This window comes from Macrosteles quadrilineatus, unplaced genomic scaffold (assembly GCF_028750875.1).
Source record: "Macrosteles quadrilineatus isolate MER2022 unplaced genomic scaffold, UCM_ALF_1.0 Scaffold_3__2_contigs__length_128488019, whole genome shotgun sequence".
Lineage (NCBI taxonomy): Eukaryota > Metazoa > Arthropoda > Insecta > Hemiptera > Cicadellidae > Macrosteles > Macrosteles quadrilineatus.
The window spans coordinates 78790090-78809818 of record NW_026542596.1 but is presented as its reverse complement, the minus strand read 5'-3'; the positions used below and the strand labels follow the sequence as shown (position 1 = coordinate 78809818).

At 36.3% G+C, this 19729-nt stretch overlaps 1 protein-coding gene across 1 annotated transcript in view; it reads left to right on the top strand.

The window, feature by feature from the left end:
• The window catches only part of LOC128988484 (uncharacterized), a 730054-nt gene that overhangs the window by 24778 nt on the left and 685547 nt on the right, over positions 1–19729 (top strand). Inside the window, exon 2 of the mRNA XM_054409815.1 lies at positions 5774–5820. The gene's annotated coding sequence lies outside the window, so the exon portion shown is untranslated. The remainder of the gene's footprint in view (positions 1–5773; positions 5821–19729) is intronic.

Here is a 19729-nt window from a genome sequence, read left to right as displayed (position 1 = left end):
AGCACTCAAAGTGAGTGTAACTTTCTTACATGGGTTTATTTCATTTCGTAAAACGACACGATATTCTGCGTTTTTCAGCCTGTTGCTTTATTTTTTTCGCTCTTTCACGAAATGTTTCTACCAGAATTTTAATTTGTTTTGGATTTAGACTATTGAAAGTAATTTCTTTCTTACAAATCACCACGATATAAAAATGCCCCTGTGGCAGCAAACCTGCAGATTAAGCGAATTTCCATTTCCTGATTTCATTTTCACTTAAGTCTAATTAAATAACACTAGGGTTGATGAGTAGGCTACCTAGGTTTGCTGCAACCGGGGAGGCTAATTACGTCTGTTCGTTAGTAACATATTAGTAACTTAGTATGAAATAAGGAAATTCGCCTGGTTATATAAGATATATCCATAAACGAGCAAATTACAACAGTTTGCTTATTCTCCAGAAAAATAACATGAGAATTCTAAATTTTTACATTTTTTCAAATTTTATCCATAACCAATAACCGTAAATAAACACTCGTAAAAATATTTTTTGTGCAAAAAATAGAAAAAAAGTGTAAACCCTATTAAACCCGGTCCCATGGACCGATCAAGCTGGTTCGTGAACTCATTCTAGTTTATTCCACCCTACACTAAACCACCAGATTACCAGGCCAAATTCCATTAAAACCGGACGAAAAGTAATCAAGTTATCGCATTCACGGACATATGTATAACAATTTTACCGAGTAGTATTTTTGGCCTCTGTAACAATAAAGAATGAAAATCAAAATGAAAAAATTAAAACGGTCCCGGGCCTAAGTCTTACCGTACTACCTATGGTAATATCTACTTCCCTAATTAAGAAATTCCCTAATATAGGAATTTATTGTTATGTTTAAGTGCTACCAGTTATGGAACATTTTATGTAGAGTCATATATCGTTATTTCTTCCCATCCTTATCATAAAACTTTATTTGAGAGGTCCAAAAGATATTTTTATATAATGGGAACATTATCAATATGCTATTGGGGGATTGTACAATTCGTTTAAACTGCTTTACAGAACTTATAGATTCCCCTTTGGCCTTACAAAAACAAATTGTAAATATTAGTGAAGGCAGTTGGGTCTCTTAACAAAATATTTGTTTAAGATACTAAAGGAGATTTAACAATCTTTCATAAGTTATTTTAAAATTTCTTTTATATTTTAAAATCATATTACATTACTAACTTTATACCGTGATAAACAACTTAATTGTAGCATTTTAATAATGCATGAAGTAATAATGTATAATATTAAGATACCACAAAGCAACACCTCGAGAAACCTTGTAATGGCCAAGGGTCTTCAGGAGATGTTATCGTTTAATTAACCTGTCAGTGTGATTGAAGACTTAGGTAGCAACCAGTAAATGAAACTACTGTATCTCTACCAGGAAAAGCTATAATATCGTCACGCATTACTACGCTAATAAAATAAACCAGTCATTCATGTTGTAGACATTATGTCTACAATGTGTCTACATATTATTATATGTCTACATTATGTCTGTGTATTTATAATGCGTAGCGGTTTACGCTATATAGGTTGATTATTAGGTTAGGTCCCTTTTGCTGTTTAGTCCACTACCTTCAATATACAATAAATCAAATGTTTCGTACTATTCCATATTTTTTTCAAATTTGATTTCAATATATTTATAATTTTATTTCTTCTTTGTTCTAATTATAATTTCCTATCTTACTTTCCTATCCCAATTTCTTGACAGCTGAAAGTGATTTTATTTGTTTATTTACATCATATTTTTTATTATTATAAAAAAAAAACATTGTGTTTCTATCTTCAGTACAATCACTACATATAATTTTATTCTCAATTTTATTTTAAAACCCACATACAATTTGTCATGGGATTCAAGAAAATATTATTCATTTTACTTTAAACTACATTATACAATTCGTATTATGAACATTGTTAAATTCTGCATGAAGGAGAACACATTTTTAAAGTGATACTTTTAATCACCAAGACAGTGAATGAACTTGAACTTAATCACTCAAGAAGCTATGAATCTATCAAGACGGTTCCATCAATGGACTTGTAAATAATGATTGAAATTCTCGGTGAGTTTCAATATTAAGTTTTTGGACCAATTTACTCTTAGAAATGTAACAACCTTGTACATTAAATTGAAACTTGTCTTGTAACTTCTTTTTATATAATTTATTTATGTAAAATATTTAGCTGACAAATCCCAACAATATCAATTTTGAATTGCTCCATTTAGCATCTTTTTCTTTGCCTAATTTAGGCTGGTCCTTCGATTCATTTCTTAATTTTTTTATATCTTCAACTACCTTTCCCCCACATCAAATAAAAAACTACAGCACGCTAACAACGTGATACGAAACTAAACGACTTGTCTGAACAAACTGTTTAAATCTCAAGATTATTTTACAGATGCGCATTTAAGATATTTTATCCAACTTCAATTCAACCATACGGGATGTTGAACTATTTATACGCCTATCAAAATGAATGTATTAGTTTATGACGAGAAATACATTGCCTACTTTTACCAGAAGAACCAACTTAGACATCGTTTAACCCAAGAAAAGAAAATATTGTTTGTAGCTTAAGACAATCTTGACCTCTCTGGACGTTTTACTTTTTTGGTTATCAAGCTCGTACGAATAATAATGTTTCCTCCGATGGTGATATATATGTAGCAACTTTTTGAGCATTGATTTGTTTGTCCATTACTAAAAATGGTATGTTATGATTAGGATAGTTTTATAGCCCAGATAACGTTTTTAAAGACACTATTGCATTCTGATTGATAGATAGTGTAAATAAATAAAAAAGTTTTATTTTTAATAGACCGATCCTGTTTCTACATATTTAGGCTTGCAGACTCCGATGGGCACAAAAACGGATCATTGTATTATAATATGATAATAGTACTTGCTTTTGGCAACAGGGTTGGATTGTAGGTCCCGGGTTTTGCGACAGAAGCTACTTGCTTTAACAAATATATCAGCCTCATACCCTAACCTTGAGATTTAAATATATATTTTGAAATTCACGTTTTAAAAAGTTAATTTTAACTTTATCAACCTATACAGTATATGGAGAAAGTACTGTTTTCGTTAAAATTGTCGAGTTTGAGTTTTGAGTGGATATTATCCGGTTTTTCCATAAAACCTATAGGCCTATAAAAGAGAAAATTGGATAAAAAAAACCAGTTTTGATTTAAATTAGTATGTGATGGTCCTTATAATTCTTAACAACATAGTGTAACTGTAAAAATTACGCTTCCTATAAAACCTACACAAACGGAAAATGGATTTTTTTACCAGTTATGATTGTAGTTCGTCTCTTATGTTCCTTAGAATAATAATTTTCTAAGCAAAATAGTGCTACCTCATTCGCGTAAGAGTTGCGATTAAAAAGTAAATGCAACTTTTGTGATTTTACCTATTAAATATTAGTCCCGTCACTTAATCATGATAAAGGTTGTTGACAAGCAAATAGGAAAAAGTATGTGTCAGATTGCTGATACCATTTATTTCGTATACAATGTTGAAACGGATGTTAGAAACTGCAACACATGATGTTAGGTCGTGAAATGATAAAGAGGGATGTTCCAATTGGAGAATCACCTAGAAACAATAAGATGGTGGCACGTGTTGAACATACATAACAACTACAACTGGACTCTGAACCTGCATTGCGGTTGAGACAGTGCTAGTTGTGGAATACTTTATGGATAACAACATTATTATGCGATCATTTGTTGATAAATATATTTGCAAACTTGCATAATATACACTTAAATGTAAATGCATTGCTTAATTAAACTGAGTATGCATACATATATGCAATTCATATTTATATCTTTTATCTTTATGATTTTGAATCGTGATAAATTGTAAAGATGCTCTCGCTTATTTTCTGGTGCAGTTCTTACGTTTTAAACACTCATGAAATATGCCAATGCTTATTCATTAGGTAAACCTGTGGTCCTAGGCAATCTTTTAAGTGTAATTGGTGCTGATGTGTGTTTTAAAAATGCACTCTATGATTTAATTTGAAAAGAATCTTATTTAATAGTGCAGACCTATTTACTTTCAAACACTTCTTATATTGTGAAGTCAATGGATCCAATAGAATCTAACAACATACCCACGATTTCGTGAACATACCTTAGCAATTAAATCAATGACTTAGTATCGATAATCACGGTATCTCCAGGTGACTTTTTATTATTTTCGGAAATTTTTATTTATAATTGTGACTTTCCCACAAAAACCCCTATCATGACAGAAAGATTTAATTTTCTCGAAAATGGAATTTTTTTATAAAATGTAGTATTTTATAATCCTTTAAATTTGGAACAAAAAGATAGATGATGGCTGTCTAAATTACACTTCAAAAGTTATCGTAACTTAAGTTATTTTCCCATTAAAAACTCCATAAAATAACGGAAAACCGGATTAAAAAAAAACCTGATTTGGTAAAAATAAGTGTGTCATGGTACTTATAACTCTAAACGAAACAGAGCATTGCTGTATAAATTACGGTTCAAAAGTTAATGCAACTTTTGGGATTTTCCTTATAAAATATCACACTCCCACCACTAATACATGATTAAGGTAGTTGACAAGCTAATGGGAGAATTTATGTGTCAGATTGCTGATGCCGTTTATTTTTAAGAACTAATAGCAGTACTATTCATCTGAGAAAAAAAAAACATCTTTTGGTTTCAACTGAATTTTTCCGAGTTGAACAAGGTCTCGGTGCCATTGTTTACTGGATGCCCAATAAACGTAAATTACTTCCGCATTAATACGTACACCAATGGTTCTAGATTGCTCCGTGGTGATATTCTAACGTCAAGGAGTCTGCATTGCTTCCGATTGTGTCTGTCGTCAACACTGATTGGCATCTGTTGAGTGGTTTGATCAGAGTTGACGTTCGGTAATACATTCACGACACGTCTGAGAGCTCTGAGCATAATCTGTCTGAACTGTGTATTGTTAGGAATTGATATGTCACTGGTGTACCTAATGGATGGTGAAATGTTGTTGAGAACTTTGACGAATTATGGTTAACAGTGTGAAATACTGTAAATATGTTTAACTGCGACGGTTTATAAACTAGCCTGTTCAATTTGGTTCTTAGGATTGAAAAGATTCACTTTACAGCAATTTTCCTTTACAACATTATTAACGGACCAATGAGGCTCAAGGATTGAGAGAAAAGAAGTTAAATTGGGTCCTTTTCTGTGAATTCACTACAACAACTTTCTTATTGCTATTCCGATTATTTACTACCAGCACTTTTTTCATAATCAACAAGAAATTTGCAACAAATATACTAATCAATACCTTTGACCATAGTATCCAATAACCAATGCTAATACGTCGTACATAGATATTTCCATGACATAAAAAGTGATGATGGATAAAACACCCTAGGATGCAGAGCTGAGAACGGTTTCACACATTACTTCACATACTTCACATTACTTCAGGCTAGAAAGACCAATGAGCGATATAATAACAATAGATCAGAGGAAGTCAAACTTTGAACTTGGAAAGAAACTGAATTTGGCGATATAAACACACTTCATTTCTGTAAACTGAATAATCGTCATTATATTTTATTTCCACGTTTTTTAAGACTTTGTAGTATGAAACAAGGTTTTTGAAATTAGGGGAAAATATTTTAATAACATTTGCCTCTTACAGTAAACGTTTTTTCTTAAGAAAATTAATTTTTTGTTTTCAGAAATGTGATTGAACAGTGGATTAGAAGGAATGCCGACCAGATAATAGGTAGGATCTTCCTGTTTGTATTATTTTGTGGTAGTTTCTATATAGGGTAGTTGATTTCAAATTAACTTAAGTGTTCCTTTGCTTATACCTTTTTAACGTATTATTTTACATACTAGAAATTCTGAGGATTTAAATATTTTCAAACAACGTTAATTATATTGACAATCTTGATGTTTAACCAAAGATTTTAACCTTATTTACTAATTAGTTCTGATTTTGAAACTAGGTTATGTTAAGAGTAAAATTTCAGAAGGACAAGTGGAAAATATTCATAAATAGCGTAACAGATAAAAACCCGAGTCTTTAGCCGATGTAACGGCTTCCTTAATTGGATAAAAATGCAAATCTGGCGCAGTCGTGCGATGTTCAGCGGACTAAAACATGTTTGGAAACTTTAAAATGTTAAATGATCCAAGGCTAATTACACTAACCAAGTCCGCACTAAAAAGTGTATCATAAGAATAGAAAACGTACACTTTGTGGTAAAAGTTGTGGTAATTATTATTCTGTCTTATTTGTTACATGTGTGTGTATATCTTTTTATTCCCATAAATCTGTTGAATCTGTTGTATTTAAAAATTATTTCCGTATTTGGAAATGATTAGGCAATGGTTAAAATAAACAGTATCAGCAAAATTACGTGCTTACTTTCTTCCATTTTCTTATCAACAACTCTTATATGTGTAAGCGATGGGAGTAACTATACTATTTTATGAGTAAAATCATAACAATAGCTATGCCATTTAAACCGTAGTTTTTACAGCATTAGGGGGGTTTTACGGCATCATTTGTTTAGAGTTAAAAGGACCATAATATGCTAAATTTCCATGAAATTGCAGCCTCACAAACTGCTGTGCCGGCCTTTGCTCAGGGAGATGGGTCGGGTTCACTAACAAATATCTTCCTTTTAACCTGTTTACTTCGATAGCAACCGGGTCTATTGGTACTAGCTCGGTTTAGGGGGCGCCACTCCGTTTGGAGATCTCTCATAAGAGTTTACAACGGAGAGAAAACTCTTCTCGTGGTTGCTATGGTAGTAAGGCAGAGAGTTAAACTTTACCTAACCCGATTTTCATGTCTGATGCCGTAACATCAATACCCTAATGTATTTAGTAAGTCTACCTGATCAATCTCAAACAAATATGCAAATATACAGTACCCAATATTATTCAAATAAATATGTATCAACTGACTTAAGACTAAGATAATAAGATACCAAAAGGAAATTATCCAACAAATCAAGGTTAATATCTCTCAAATTAGGCAAAATCTGTTTAGCTGTACTGAAAAGAATTGGCCTAAGCCACACTTGCAATCTGTTGTTTGATTGTCCACTAACCTAGACAAGTTTAAGGAGATCAATAAAAGAATGATATTTCTGAAAGAATACAATTAACTTTAATCAATGATTGTGTTTAAGGCACTTTTGAAAGTTCAAACAAGGTACAAGAGTTAATAGCAAACAAATGTTGGTACTCTGAATCAGAATAATGACTTTGACAACAAAGATACAATACAAAACTATACAAACTCTCAATGGTTAAGGCACTTTGGCACATGAATAATAGGAACATCAAACATAGGCCTAACCTAACTTAATCTACAAAATTTTCCTCCTCCCTCCAACCAGATGAATTGGCCCCACAATCCGGAATCCCGGAAAATCCAAAAGTGAATTAGTTCTGGGTCAGTTGCACTGTCCACTGTTTGAAAGGCTGGCCAGCAACCCATTAACTGTTCTTCCAAGTGAGGTTACTCTAATGGCAAGTTACTACAAGTTATCACTTATCGGTTTGAAGCGAAGTCCCTCAGACTCAAAGGGGGGGGGGGGTTCCACAAGTCCGTTTAGACCAAGGTAGGCCTAAGTCTAGCCGTGTCTGGAATAGGCTCTGCTCTCCACGTACAAGCGCACTCCACCAGTCTCTCGGGCAGTCCACAGGCGAAATTCTCAAGGCACGTCAGCACTGCACGGCAGTACTGCACGACAGTAGGATACCAGAGTACCAGCCCTCTAAAATCAGCAAGTTGATGCTTTTAATCCTTAAATTCAAGTGAGGGCTTCTTTAAGATGTTCTATCTTCGATAATCAGAAATGGAAAGGACCTAATTCTAGCCGGGCGTTCACTGCACCAGCCACTCACTCCATCCGAATCCAATTGGAACCTAGGCCGTCTGTTAGCCTCAAACATGATTTTTTTTCCATGACCTCTTGGCGTTGAATATTCTTACAATCGACCGAGGGTTATTATGGCCATTGTATGAGCGCTATTCTAAAATACAAGGTTGAAAGTAATTGGTTGGGTGATCAGTCCAACCTCCAATGGTGGCCCACAATCGGATTGTTACAACACTCCCCCACCAAAAGAAAATTTCCCAAATTTTCTCACTAGTTGTACGGTTTAAGGTCAGAGATATGCCAGTTTCCAATGATTTTGCCCTTCTCATCTTTAAGTTGGTAGACAAGTGGAGATATTTTCTTTGATACAACAAATGGTCCAATGAATTTAGGAGCCAACTTAGCACAGACAGCCTTGGTGGCGTCAGATAAGACGAAGTTTCTCTTCCACACTTTATCGTTCACACTGAAGTTAAGAGGCCTTCTTCTAAGGTTATACCTCTGGGTGTTCTTCTGGTGGTCCTGTATTAGTCTTCCCTCAACATCCTTAAACACCTTTTGTAAGTCCTTTAATTTAGCTCCAAAGTTAGCAGGATCTTCGACAGAAGGTACCTCATCTTCATTTCCATGGTCTTGGTCCGGTGGCACTGTTTCCCAATTACGTTTAAGTTCTCTCCCGAAGTTCAGGTAGGCTGGCGAATAACTGGTTGTGTCGTGTCTGGCTGATCTTAAGGCAAACCCAAGCTTTGGAACCTCTCTATCCCACGACTTGTGGTTAGTTCCCACATAGGCTCGCAACATATTCCCTAAAGTCTTATTAACCCTCTCCACCGGGTTAGCCTGTGGATGTCGGCTTGCATTGTAAAGAATTTTTATCTTGTACTCGGTAGCAAGTGACTTTAATGTTTTACCCGTGAACTCTGGGCCGTTGTCACAGATCAGATATTTTGGTATTCCCCAAATGAGGAAGGTCTCTTCCAGGTGTTTGGTGACTAAGTTAGAAGTAGCTGCTCTCAATGGAAATAACAGTGGGAACTTTGTAAATGTATCGGTAACTACCAGTAGATACTTGAATCCAGCGTTGGATCTGGGGAAAGGTCCTAGGAGGTCTGCCGCTACCATCTCCCAAGGCTTACTGATACCCCGGCGTTGGCCCATGTACCCTGCGGGTTTTTGATTATCATCTTTAGTCTGTTGACAGACATGACATCGAGCTACATACTTGGAAACATCGGATTTCATTTTATGCCAATAGTAGAGACCTTGCACTCTGATTAAAGTTTTATGGGCACCTAGGTGACCTGCTGTGGGTTCATCATGATGTCTTTTTAATATATCGGAGCGGGCGTACTTTGGGACTACCTCCTTCCATTCGGATGTGGTTTCCAGTTGGTCTTTAGTAGAAGGCAAGAACTTAAAGAGCTTTCCATTATCAACTCTCCACAAAGGGTACTTATCACCATGATCCTTAACCTCTTGTAGCATTTTCTCATACCATTTGTCCTCAAGATGAGTGCTGTCCTTTAGACAGTTTAACTGTGGAGCGGTAGTTCGAGATAGCATGTAAGGGACTATATGCTCCTTTCCTTTGCGGTGGATTAGCTGGAAGTTGTACGGTTGTAAACGTAAAGCCCAACGTGCCAAACGCCCTTGGGGGTCTTTGAGATTGTGTAACCATAATAGACTGTGGTGATCCGTAATTACCGTGAACTTAGTACCTTCGACATATGGCCTAAAGCGTTCTATGGCCCATATAACTGCCAAGCACTCCCTTTCCGTGGCTGAGTGTTTTTGTTCCCCTTTTGTTAGGGTTCGACTGGCATAGGCCACTACTTGCTCTCCTTGTTCTCCCTGCTGACTTAAAACGGCTCCCAAGCCAACTCCTGAAGCATCGCAGGATATAATAAATTCTTTAGAAAAATCGGGACAGGTCAAAATTGGGGCTCGTATCAGGCAACTCCGAATATCTTCAAACGCCTTCTGCGCTTCCTCCGTCCATAAAAACTTGTTGTTCTTCCGCAAGAGCTGGGTTAGAGGGTAGAGTCTGGTAGAAAAATCCGATATAAACCGTCTGTACCAAGACGCTGTCCCTACAAACTGTCTCACAGACTTTTGGCTATTTGGAGTAGGCATATTTAATATGGCATCTACCTTCTCAGGGTCGACCTTCAATCCCCATTGGTCCACTATGTATCCAAGATAACGAAGTTCAGAGCGGCATATGCGACATTTTTCTTTGTTTAGAGTGATATTAGCTGAGCACAAACGCGTAAAAATTTCTTTCAATACTTCCAAATGGTGGTCGAACGAGGTCGTAAGTACTATCACATCGTCCAAATAGACAAACACATGAGGTTCGAGATCTCCGCCGATGATGGATTCAATAAACCTTTGCCATGTGGCGGGGGCATTGTGTAGGCCAAATGGCATACGAGTAAATTCAAAGAGACCACGCCCAGGGACCGTAAACGCAGTTTTATCCTGACTCCCTTCAGCCATTGGTATCTGCCAATAGGCGGACTTTATATCTAAAGAAGACAAATACCTTGCATCCCTCAATCTGTCAAGTATAACAGTCACTTGTGGTAGGGGGTAAGCATCCCGCTTAGTAACAGAATTTAGTTTACGATAATTGACACAAAATCTCTTGGAGCCATCCGGTTTATCCAATAAGACGATTGGGGAGGCCCAAGGGCTCTTTGAAGGCACAACCACTCCTAATTCAAGCATCTTTTCCAGCTCTTCATAGACACACTCTAAGCGTGCAGGCGACAACGGGTAGTACCTCTGTTTAATGGGGCGAGCGTCCCCTGTGTCAATGACATGTTCAACAAGATGGGTTTTCCCTAACAGGGTATTAGAACTGGAGGTGGTGTTGTTAAATTCCGTTTCCATAAAAATCTGTAGTTTCTTCCTCTCCTCTGGCTTCAGGTGGTCTTCGTCATGTAGGCCTCCCTGGACATCTAAAACGCTGATCTTCTTGGGTGCAAACTCCCATGTTTTATTGTGAATGTCCGCCACAACCTGCATCTTCTCCCAAAAGTCGATTCCAAGAATAAGAGACTGTTTAAGAGAGGGCACAACAAAAATCTTCACATCTCGTGTCCTATCTTCTAAGGTAATTGGAGCGATAATATAGCCTTGAATTTTATGTCGTCCGGCATCAGCCGTCTCTACCCACTGGTTTTCTACTGGCCTGAGTTGGGCAGGAAATTTATCCAAAATCTCTCTTCCCTCCTGACCGAGAACAGTATTAGAAGCACCTGAATCTAACAAAGCTCTATACTTTTTACCAAACACTCTGACGTCAAGATATGGTCTACGGTCCAGCGGAGCTTCCTGAAATTTATAATGGTTTAGGCCTAACTTGGTATCTTTTTGGACACGGGAGTCAACTGGCTCTTGACAGCTGGCTCCCGAAGCTACACGTTTTTTGGAGAACATGTCGGGCATTTAGTTTTTACCGTATCTGCTTTCCCACATCCGTAGCAAAATCTTCTTCTTTCTTTCGGACACGCTGAGAAACGATGGCCGGCTTCAGAACAATTCCAACAGACTAGGTTACCAGTGGTCTTAGATGGGTGATTACTAACAGCTGCTACTCTTGCTGATGGGGCTACCCTCTTCTTTCCTGACTCCACATAGGCTAAATCTGGCTCCAAAAAATTTCCACTTCGAGGCTGTTGTCTGGAACATTCTGCACGGAACCGACCTGCTTCGGCTCGTCGACCCATTTGTCGCAACTCTTCCAAAGTCCTAACTTCACATAGGGATAACCTGTCCTGCAAGTGGGGGTGTATGTTATTCAATATTTGAGCCAATTGCGTTGATTCCGGAACCGGTTCTGCCAATCTAGTGTACAATCCTTCCATCGCAGCTATAAAAACATCAATAGGTTCATGTTCTCCCTGAATCCTGTTAAAAATTTCTCTCTGGAGTCCGATGTCATAGTCTGGGGACTGGAAGACAATACGCATCTCCTTACAAAGTTCATCCCAAGTTTTTACTCTCCTCTGAACAGACCTATACCAAACTAAAGCCTGACCAGAAAACAAATCAACAGCTGCTTCAAATAGTTCCAATTGACTAACTCCTCGGGCTCTCCTCAACTCTTCAACTCGCTGCAGGAAACTCCCTACACTCTGACTCGACTCGGGGTCATATTTCAATCCCCACTTATACACTGGTACCGAGTTGGACCTGACAGTGGCTTGGGATGAGCAACCATTCGGCTTGGATCTGGCCGGAACAGAAAATTCTTGGTCTGGAGGTCTAAGGTCGATCAAAGGTTGTGTTTGTATCTGCTGTGGTGCTACCGTAGGCGCGATTGCTCCCCTGGTTTCTAGAATGCTGAGATCTTCTTGGTGTTGGACGTTATCTTCTATCACATTCCTATCTCCCTTAGGTACATCTTCTTGGCGTTCTTTTGACAGGTCGTTAACAGCATCTCTAGTCCTCTTGAGTAGGGCATCTTTGGTTTGTTGTGATTCATCGTCCTGCAATAGCAATATCGGGATTCTCTCAATACGCTTATCCAAGTGGTTTAGCCTTGCCAGAAGTCGGTTGTACTCATTGTCTTTGCCATTTCCCTCATAATTGTCCACCATTTTCTCGATATCATCAATTGTAACCTCACATTCAGTCAATTCCTTAACTACATCCATATTATTAATAACCTTCTCAACAATAGCTGTATTGTTCATTAAGCATTGGTTGAGCCGTTTCCTTAGCTCATCCGCTGTTCCCGTTGCGGGTTGTCCCCTGATCATAGGCCACTTCAGATTTTCTTAAGTGGTAGCAATTCATATTGATCAACAAAATTGAGTTAAATAACAGTACAAAGAAGGTTCACAGACACTAAGACTCCAAATAAATTCTATGAAATATAATAAACTGTGGAGATCGAGGTAACACAATGAAACTTGTCCCTTCTAGACCCTCAGTCTAACATAAACCAATGCAATGAAATAACTAACTCAGGCCCCACGTTGCGGGCGTCATTTTGCAGCCTCACAAACTGCTGTGCCGGCCTTTGCTCAGGGAGATGGGTCGGGTTCACTAGCAAATATCTTCCTTTTAACCTTTTTACTTCGATAGCAACCGGGTCTATTGGTACTAGCTCGGTTTAGGGGGCGCCACTCCGTTTGGAGATCTCTCATAAGAGTTTACAACGGAGAGAAAACTCTTCTCGTGGTTGCTATGGTAGTAAGGCAGAGAGTTAAACTTTACCTAACCCGATTTTCATGTCTGATGCCGTAACATCAATACCCTAATGTATTTAGTAAGTCTACCTGATCAATCTCAAACAAATATGCAAATATACAGTACCCAATATTATTCAAATAAATATGTATCAACTGACTTAAGACTAAGATAATAAGATACCAAAAGGAAATTATCCAACCAATCAAGGTTAATATCTCTCAAATTAGGCAAAATCTGTTTAGCTGTACTGAAAAGAATTGGCCTAAGCCACACTTGCAATCTGTTGTTTGATTGTCCACTAACCTAGACAAGTTTAAGGAGATCAATAAAAAGAATGATATTTCTGAAAGAATACAATTAACTTTAATCAATGATTGTGTTTAAGGCACTTTTGAAAGTTCAAACAAGGTACAAGAGTTAATAGCAAACAAATGTTGGTACTCTGAATCAGAATAATGACTTTGACAACAAAGATACAATACAAAACTATACAAACTCTCAATGGTTAAGGCAATTTGGGAAAAATCAATGTAAACAAGTTATAATCTAAATAAATGGAACCTTTATAAGACAAGTAATATATCTAAACAACTTAATTATCTATACAAATACGCTGACGGTGGCCACCCGCTGAAATATCAAATACATAAAGGAACATGAATAATAGGAACATCAAACATAGGCCTAACCTAACTTAATCTACAAAATTTTCCCCCTCCCTCCAACCAGATGAATTGGCCCCACAATCCGGAATCCCGGAAAATCTTAAAGTGAATTAGTTCTGGGTCAGTCGCACTGTCCACTGTTTGAAAGGCTGGCCAGCAACCCATTAACTGTTCTTCCAAGTGAGGTTACTCTAATGGCAAGTTACTACAAGTTATCACTTATCGGTTTGAAGCGAAGTCCCTCAGACTCAAAGGGGGGGGGGGGGTTCCACAAGTCCGTTTAGACCAAGGTAGGCCTAAGTCTAGCCGTGTCTGGAATAGGCTCTGCTCTCCACGTACAAGCGCACTCCACCAGTCTCTCGGGCAGTCCACAGGCGAAATTCTCAAGGCACGTCAGCACTGCACGGCAGTACTGCACGACAGTAGGATACCAGAGTACCAGCCCTCTAAAATCAGCAAGTTGATGCTTTTAATCCTTAAATTCAAGCGAGGGCTTCTTTAAGATGTTCTATCTTCGATAATCAGAAATGGAAAGGATCTAATTCTAGCCGGGCGTTCACTGCACCAGCCACTCACTCCATCCGAATCCAATTGGAACCTAGGCCGTCTGTTAGCCTCAAACATGATTTTTTTCCATGACTTCTTGGCGTTGAATATTCTTACAATCGACCGAGGGTTATTATGGCCATTGTATGAGCGCTATTCTAAAATACAAGGTTGAAAGTAATTGGTTGGGTGATCAGTCCAACCTCCAATGGTGGCCCACAATCGGATTGTTACAAAATAGTTCGTGCAGGTTATGTAAAAATAGTGTTCTTTATTTAATGGGGTTTCGGCGAAATTACTATTAAAAATAAATTCAAAAAAATTAGGGAGAAAACTCATACTAAGATATTAATAAGATTAGTACATACATCAAATTTTACCAAAATCTGAGCACAGAATTATTCTGTAGCCCTTTACACATCCACGACACTCGGACAGCACTCCGAAAACCATTCTTTTGATTTCAGGGCTAACCTAAACGGACAATTAAACCCAAATCATAAACTAAAGATTGTTGACGAAAACAATACTTTCTCTATATATCGTGTTACGGGGTAAACAAAAAAAGTAAACCAAATCTAAACTAACTTTTCGGTAAACTTAGTTGAATTTATAGTAGGATCCCAGACCGTACCTAAAAATGCAAATTGTATTGCTATGCAGATGAGAGACGTTATCTCCGAATAATACTTCCAAAAGATTTAACTTTAAGGAATACGTAAGATTATTTCCGCATTGCTTATTTTTTGGTAAGGCATTTTTTTCACACAGTAATATTCAACCATTATCTGTACACGGTAGTTTTAAAAACTCTCGGTTAAACCAAGGCTTAACAATTTCTACCTGCAAACATATTGTCATTTCCTTCAACAATAGCAGTCGTTTGACGATCAACATTCAACACGTGAACACCCAGTCAGCCGATTGACGATTGTCCCTGTGGAAATCGCGAGTTTTACAGTCGATGACATTTTTAGTGCCATCTATTGTGGATTATACCAGTGTACATGGATTATAATAACACCTTATCTTACTAGGTTAAGTGTGTTCAATACAAAAACCTCTGTTGAATTTGTAACTTTTTTGTGACTTTTCTTAGTGGTTAAGGCAATAAGGTCAATTAAACACCCATAGTAATTACCCATTTTAAAATCAAAAATGTTGAACACTCACGTAATAGTATATTTCATAACAAGATTAGAAAGTGAGTTATTAAATATTTGAGCCCATGTTTAAAGTGCGAGATTTATCGAAGACTTTGAATGGTCGATAATATGTATAGACCCACTTTCTACTCTTTTTATAAACGTTACTTTTCGCTACACTGCAAAGACTAATTATTTTATTACGTTACTAATTATGGAACATTACAAAACTCATAGCATTTTTAGGGTATAACATCAATATTAAATAAACAGTAATTATTTACAGTTCGATCGTTCTAATATAGTACAGGTAAAATAATACCAAAAACACCACCAATAACAAAAAGATTGGTCCGTTGATGAAACTTGGTGAAAACTTTCCTTTTGTCATAAGAATTAAGAATCCAAAGAGTCCATAAAAAAATTTTAGGTGGAAGGGTGTTTTTTTAGGGGGGGGGGAGAAATATCCCCCTCTAAAAAATATATGTGAAATGAACAAAATAATAACCAAATACGATATATTTTATATTTACAATGTTTGCAATTCATGGAGGGCGAACTGGTGGGGATTTGGAGGCTTCAGTCCGCATGATCCCGGGTTCAAATCCCTCAAATAAATAAATAATTTAGCTATGTGATAATGCCAATCCTCTAGACCTAATTTCAAGTAATTTGTAAAATGATTCCATGCAAGTAAAGAAAGAACATACAAAAATGTTAACAAACCACTAAACGATTTTAGGTTAAAGACTAAGGGCATATTAGACCCACAGTAAACAGGCCCTGTAAGCATCACTAACAAGAGGCGCCTACAACCACGTTGACCTAGCGGCAAACTTAATTGCAATTATCTTTAACACCTGCGGCTGTAAACAACGTCCTTAAAACACTATTTAGTTGAGTTTTATGAGGCTAAGAGAAAATAAAAGAATGTATTATTCCAAATTTAAATGCTCATTTCACTAACCATACTATATTAACACGTTGTTAATAACTTTTGCCCATTCTCCTCTAGTTAGCTTTTAAACTTGTATCATTGTTTTTGTTAACCAATTAAATTTACAAATAATTACAATATTTAAGACATAAAAACTAATACTGTATCCCGATTAAACAAGTTTAAAAAATATATACAACCTTTAAAACTACAAGTGCTTAATAAATGTAATAAACAGTCCTACCTAATTATAATTATAACCTAATTATTTATTTACCTTCTTGGAAACAATTAGTATTCCAAGCAAATTTACAGTATTGAAAAATATATCCCAAGTTTGTAAGGTATGCGAACAAGCTAATGTTTTAGGGTACAGTATTAATATTAACTAAGTACTATATGTAGTTTGGTCCTTGAATGTGTCTATTAAAATATTGTGTTTCCTATAATGTATGGAGCCTACTGTTCGTAGAAGGATAAGATTATTCAATAGGTAACAGCTGTTTTATACTTCTAAATTTAAATTTGGGAAGCGCGTAATTTAAATAATTATTCACATAAAAAGTAATTTTCAAATTAATTAAACCGACCTAATTTTTTCGGAGTTTGAAAAATTATGTTTTTTTTTAAATAGCTTATTTTATGGATTCCGATATCATCAGTGCAGCATAGAGATCAGCTGATGTATTGTTCTGTCATCGTCATCGTCATCGTCATTCAAGGTCCAACGCGTGAATAACCAATTAGGTAATTGCTGATTGTCCTTGCGTGATTTATAGTATGCTCCACTATAATAGAATCAAATGCATTGTTCATGTACATTCATAAAACAATGCTTGTCAGCATTTTTGCACCCGAATACAAAACATGAAATTGAAAAACGTATAGCACTTTGCTGCAACTGAATTACAATTCCGTCCAGACTTTGGCAATAAGAGAAGTGCGTTCATGTGAAGTCATGGAGATGTTGAATTTGGGAAGATACAAGATAGGTATGGAAATATGCATCCAAATCACAGGGTTTGAATATTTGACTCATCTATCGCTTGAACGTAAATGTCTGGTATCGTAAAAAGGCAAAAAAAAAACTATTAGAATCATACATGCAATACAACTGAAAAATTGTAATGCTTTACAGAAAGAGTTACAGTTTGTGAATACATTTTTATTTTTGTAGTAATGTTAGTTATGCAATGCCGTTGAATACCAGAGAAAATCCGATAAAAGGTGATTTGTGTAAAGGCTGCATTGTTTTCGAACTCAGTCTCCCCCAGTGTGTGGAGTGGAAATAATTGGAATCATAAAGTGGGAAAAGCGGCGCCATAGAGGTAGGAGGAATGTTGCTTCGGCAAACATGTATTATTTGCGATTGCAAATATTATACAAGCGATTAATGTATGATCAATATGTTGTGCATTTTTGTATGGTTTGGATATCAGCAACGTTAAGTAACCCTCATAGAACTATGGACTATAAAAATTGCTTGGTAAATTGAGAAATTAATGTTGAGCAACTAACCCCAAGTTTTATTCGGATTTAATTTGCAAAAGTTTTTTTTATCATTTCTAATTACTTTTTTGGATTTTTCATAGAGTGTTGTTCTAAGTGTCGATTATTGTACCTTTTCGCATATGGGTTCCCAGAAGCTAATACCATAGCTCCTTCAAAGTGTTGTAAAAGTCAGTGAGAGGCGTCGTTTTGTTATGGAGGGACAGGGGTATTTTATTTCATAACCAAACAGATTATACTAATAACATCGAATGCATTTCTTTATTTAAGCAATAGAGAACGAAACAGTCGTGCAACACTAAAACTCAATTAAAACATAATATAGGCATTTATGTAGAATTTCATATAATAATTCTAATAATAAGATTGGTTTGGATGTTTAAACAATGAAGAGAGGTTAGATAATAGCGTTACTTTGTATGTGTAAGTAGTTAAGTTTCCTATTGATCGTTCACCTATAAACCAATAACACAGATTACATTAGTGTTTGCAATTGGCTTGTTTTGGACGTTTTGGAGCCATCAACGTGAACGTGATTGAAGTTACGATTTAATCCCGCTATATTATTCAGCTGCATTATCTACAAGCTATGTGCATTTACTGCACACATAAATGAATCATTAGCTTTTAGTTGAAAGGTTTACAATATGTACGAAAGTAGCCAGCCAATTATAGCAAATATAATTCTTTCAATTGCGTTAGGTTAGATTAAAGTCGGTTTCTTGAACAACAGATTATCAAGCATTGTTTTTATTCGTTGCTTTCCTTACAACATATCGGGCTTACACACAACTGTTATCGTAGAAAAGAGTTGTGAATCTTAAACATTATAATGTACGATGAACAGGCGACTGTGTTCATTGTGACTGTGTTGACTTTTGACTAATGAAGTAGAATTTTCTTCTATGTGGACCAGTTAGAAACACAAGTTTTTGCAAAAAAAAAAAATACTTTAGTTCAAAATAAGCCACTTACAGTTAAAAATTCAATGTTTCTCTTAATTTGTGCACGGTGGCAATTAATGTGACAAAAATAGCCTACAGGTTATATAGGTAGATCATTCGGTATTGGTTGAAATGTAGCTGCATGATAGATAGCTTCAATTGAGATCAGTGCATTCTGGCGATGTCTCAATTTAACTACCCTTGACACAAATTTAATGTGGGAATGGAACGTCTAATTTTGTTAAAGGACTAAGGGCCAATAAAATGTGTTTAAAAATTACACAAAGCCTACACTGGGTGGTTGAATTTCCCGAAACCCCAATTTTGAGGGTTTAAAACTTGAAAACGTGCAATTATATCATGGGTTGTTCAACAAAGTAAGTTTTCAGAATCACTTGACTGTTGCAACACAAAGTAAAGCTGTGCCAAAGACTCATACTCCAGAGTGAAGTGTCTCTGGCACTATTGCTGGCCTGAATAGAACTTTGGATGTTCAATATATTTCTTATATATTTAAACAATTTTGTTTTTCTTTTCCGAGTTCGTTTGGCTCTTCTATCCGACCGATTTTCATGATTGAGGTCTCTAGTTGAAGGTTTGCACGCACAGTTTTCAAATCAAGCATCGGCATATATTTATCTACTGCATTGCTCGACCAAAAAAAACATAAATTTGATGAATATTCGAATTCTCACTTCAATTTAAGATGTAATTCACCAGTTATAATTATATAATCCAATATATTTTGTTCTATGAACCTTAAGTGAAACACCGGCTTTCATTCCATAAATCGGACTTTTGTTTCAAGCAAACGCAAGGTGATCAGGTTTTTCTATGATTAA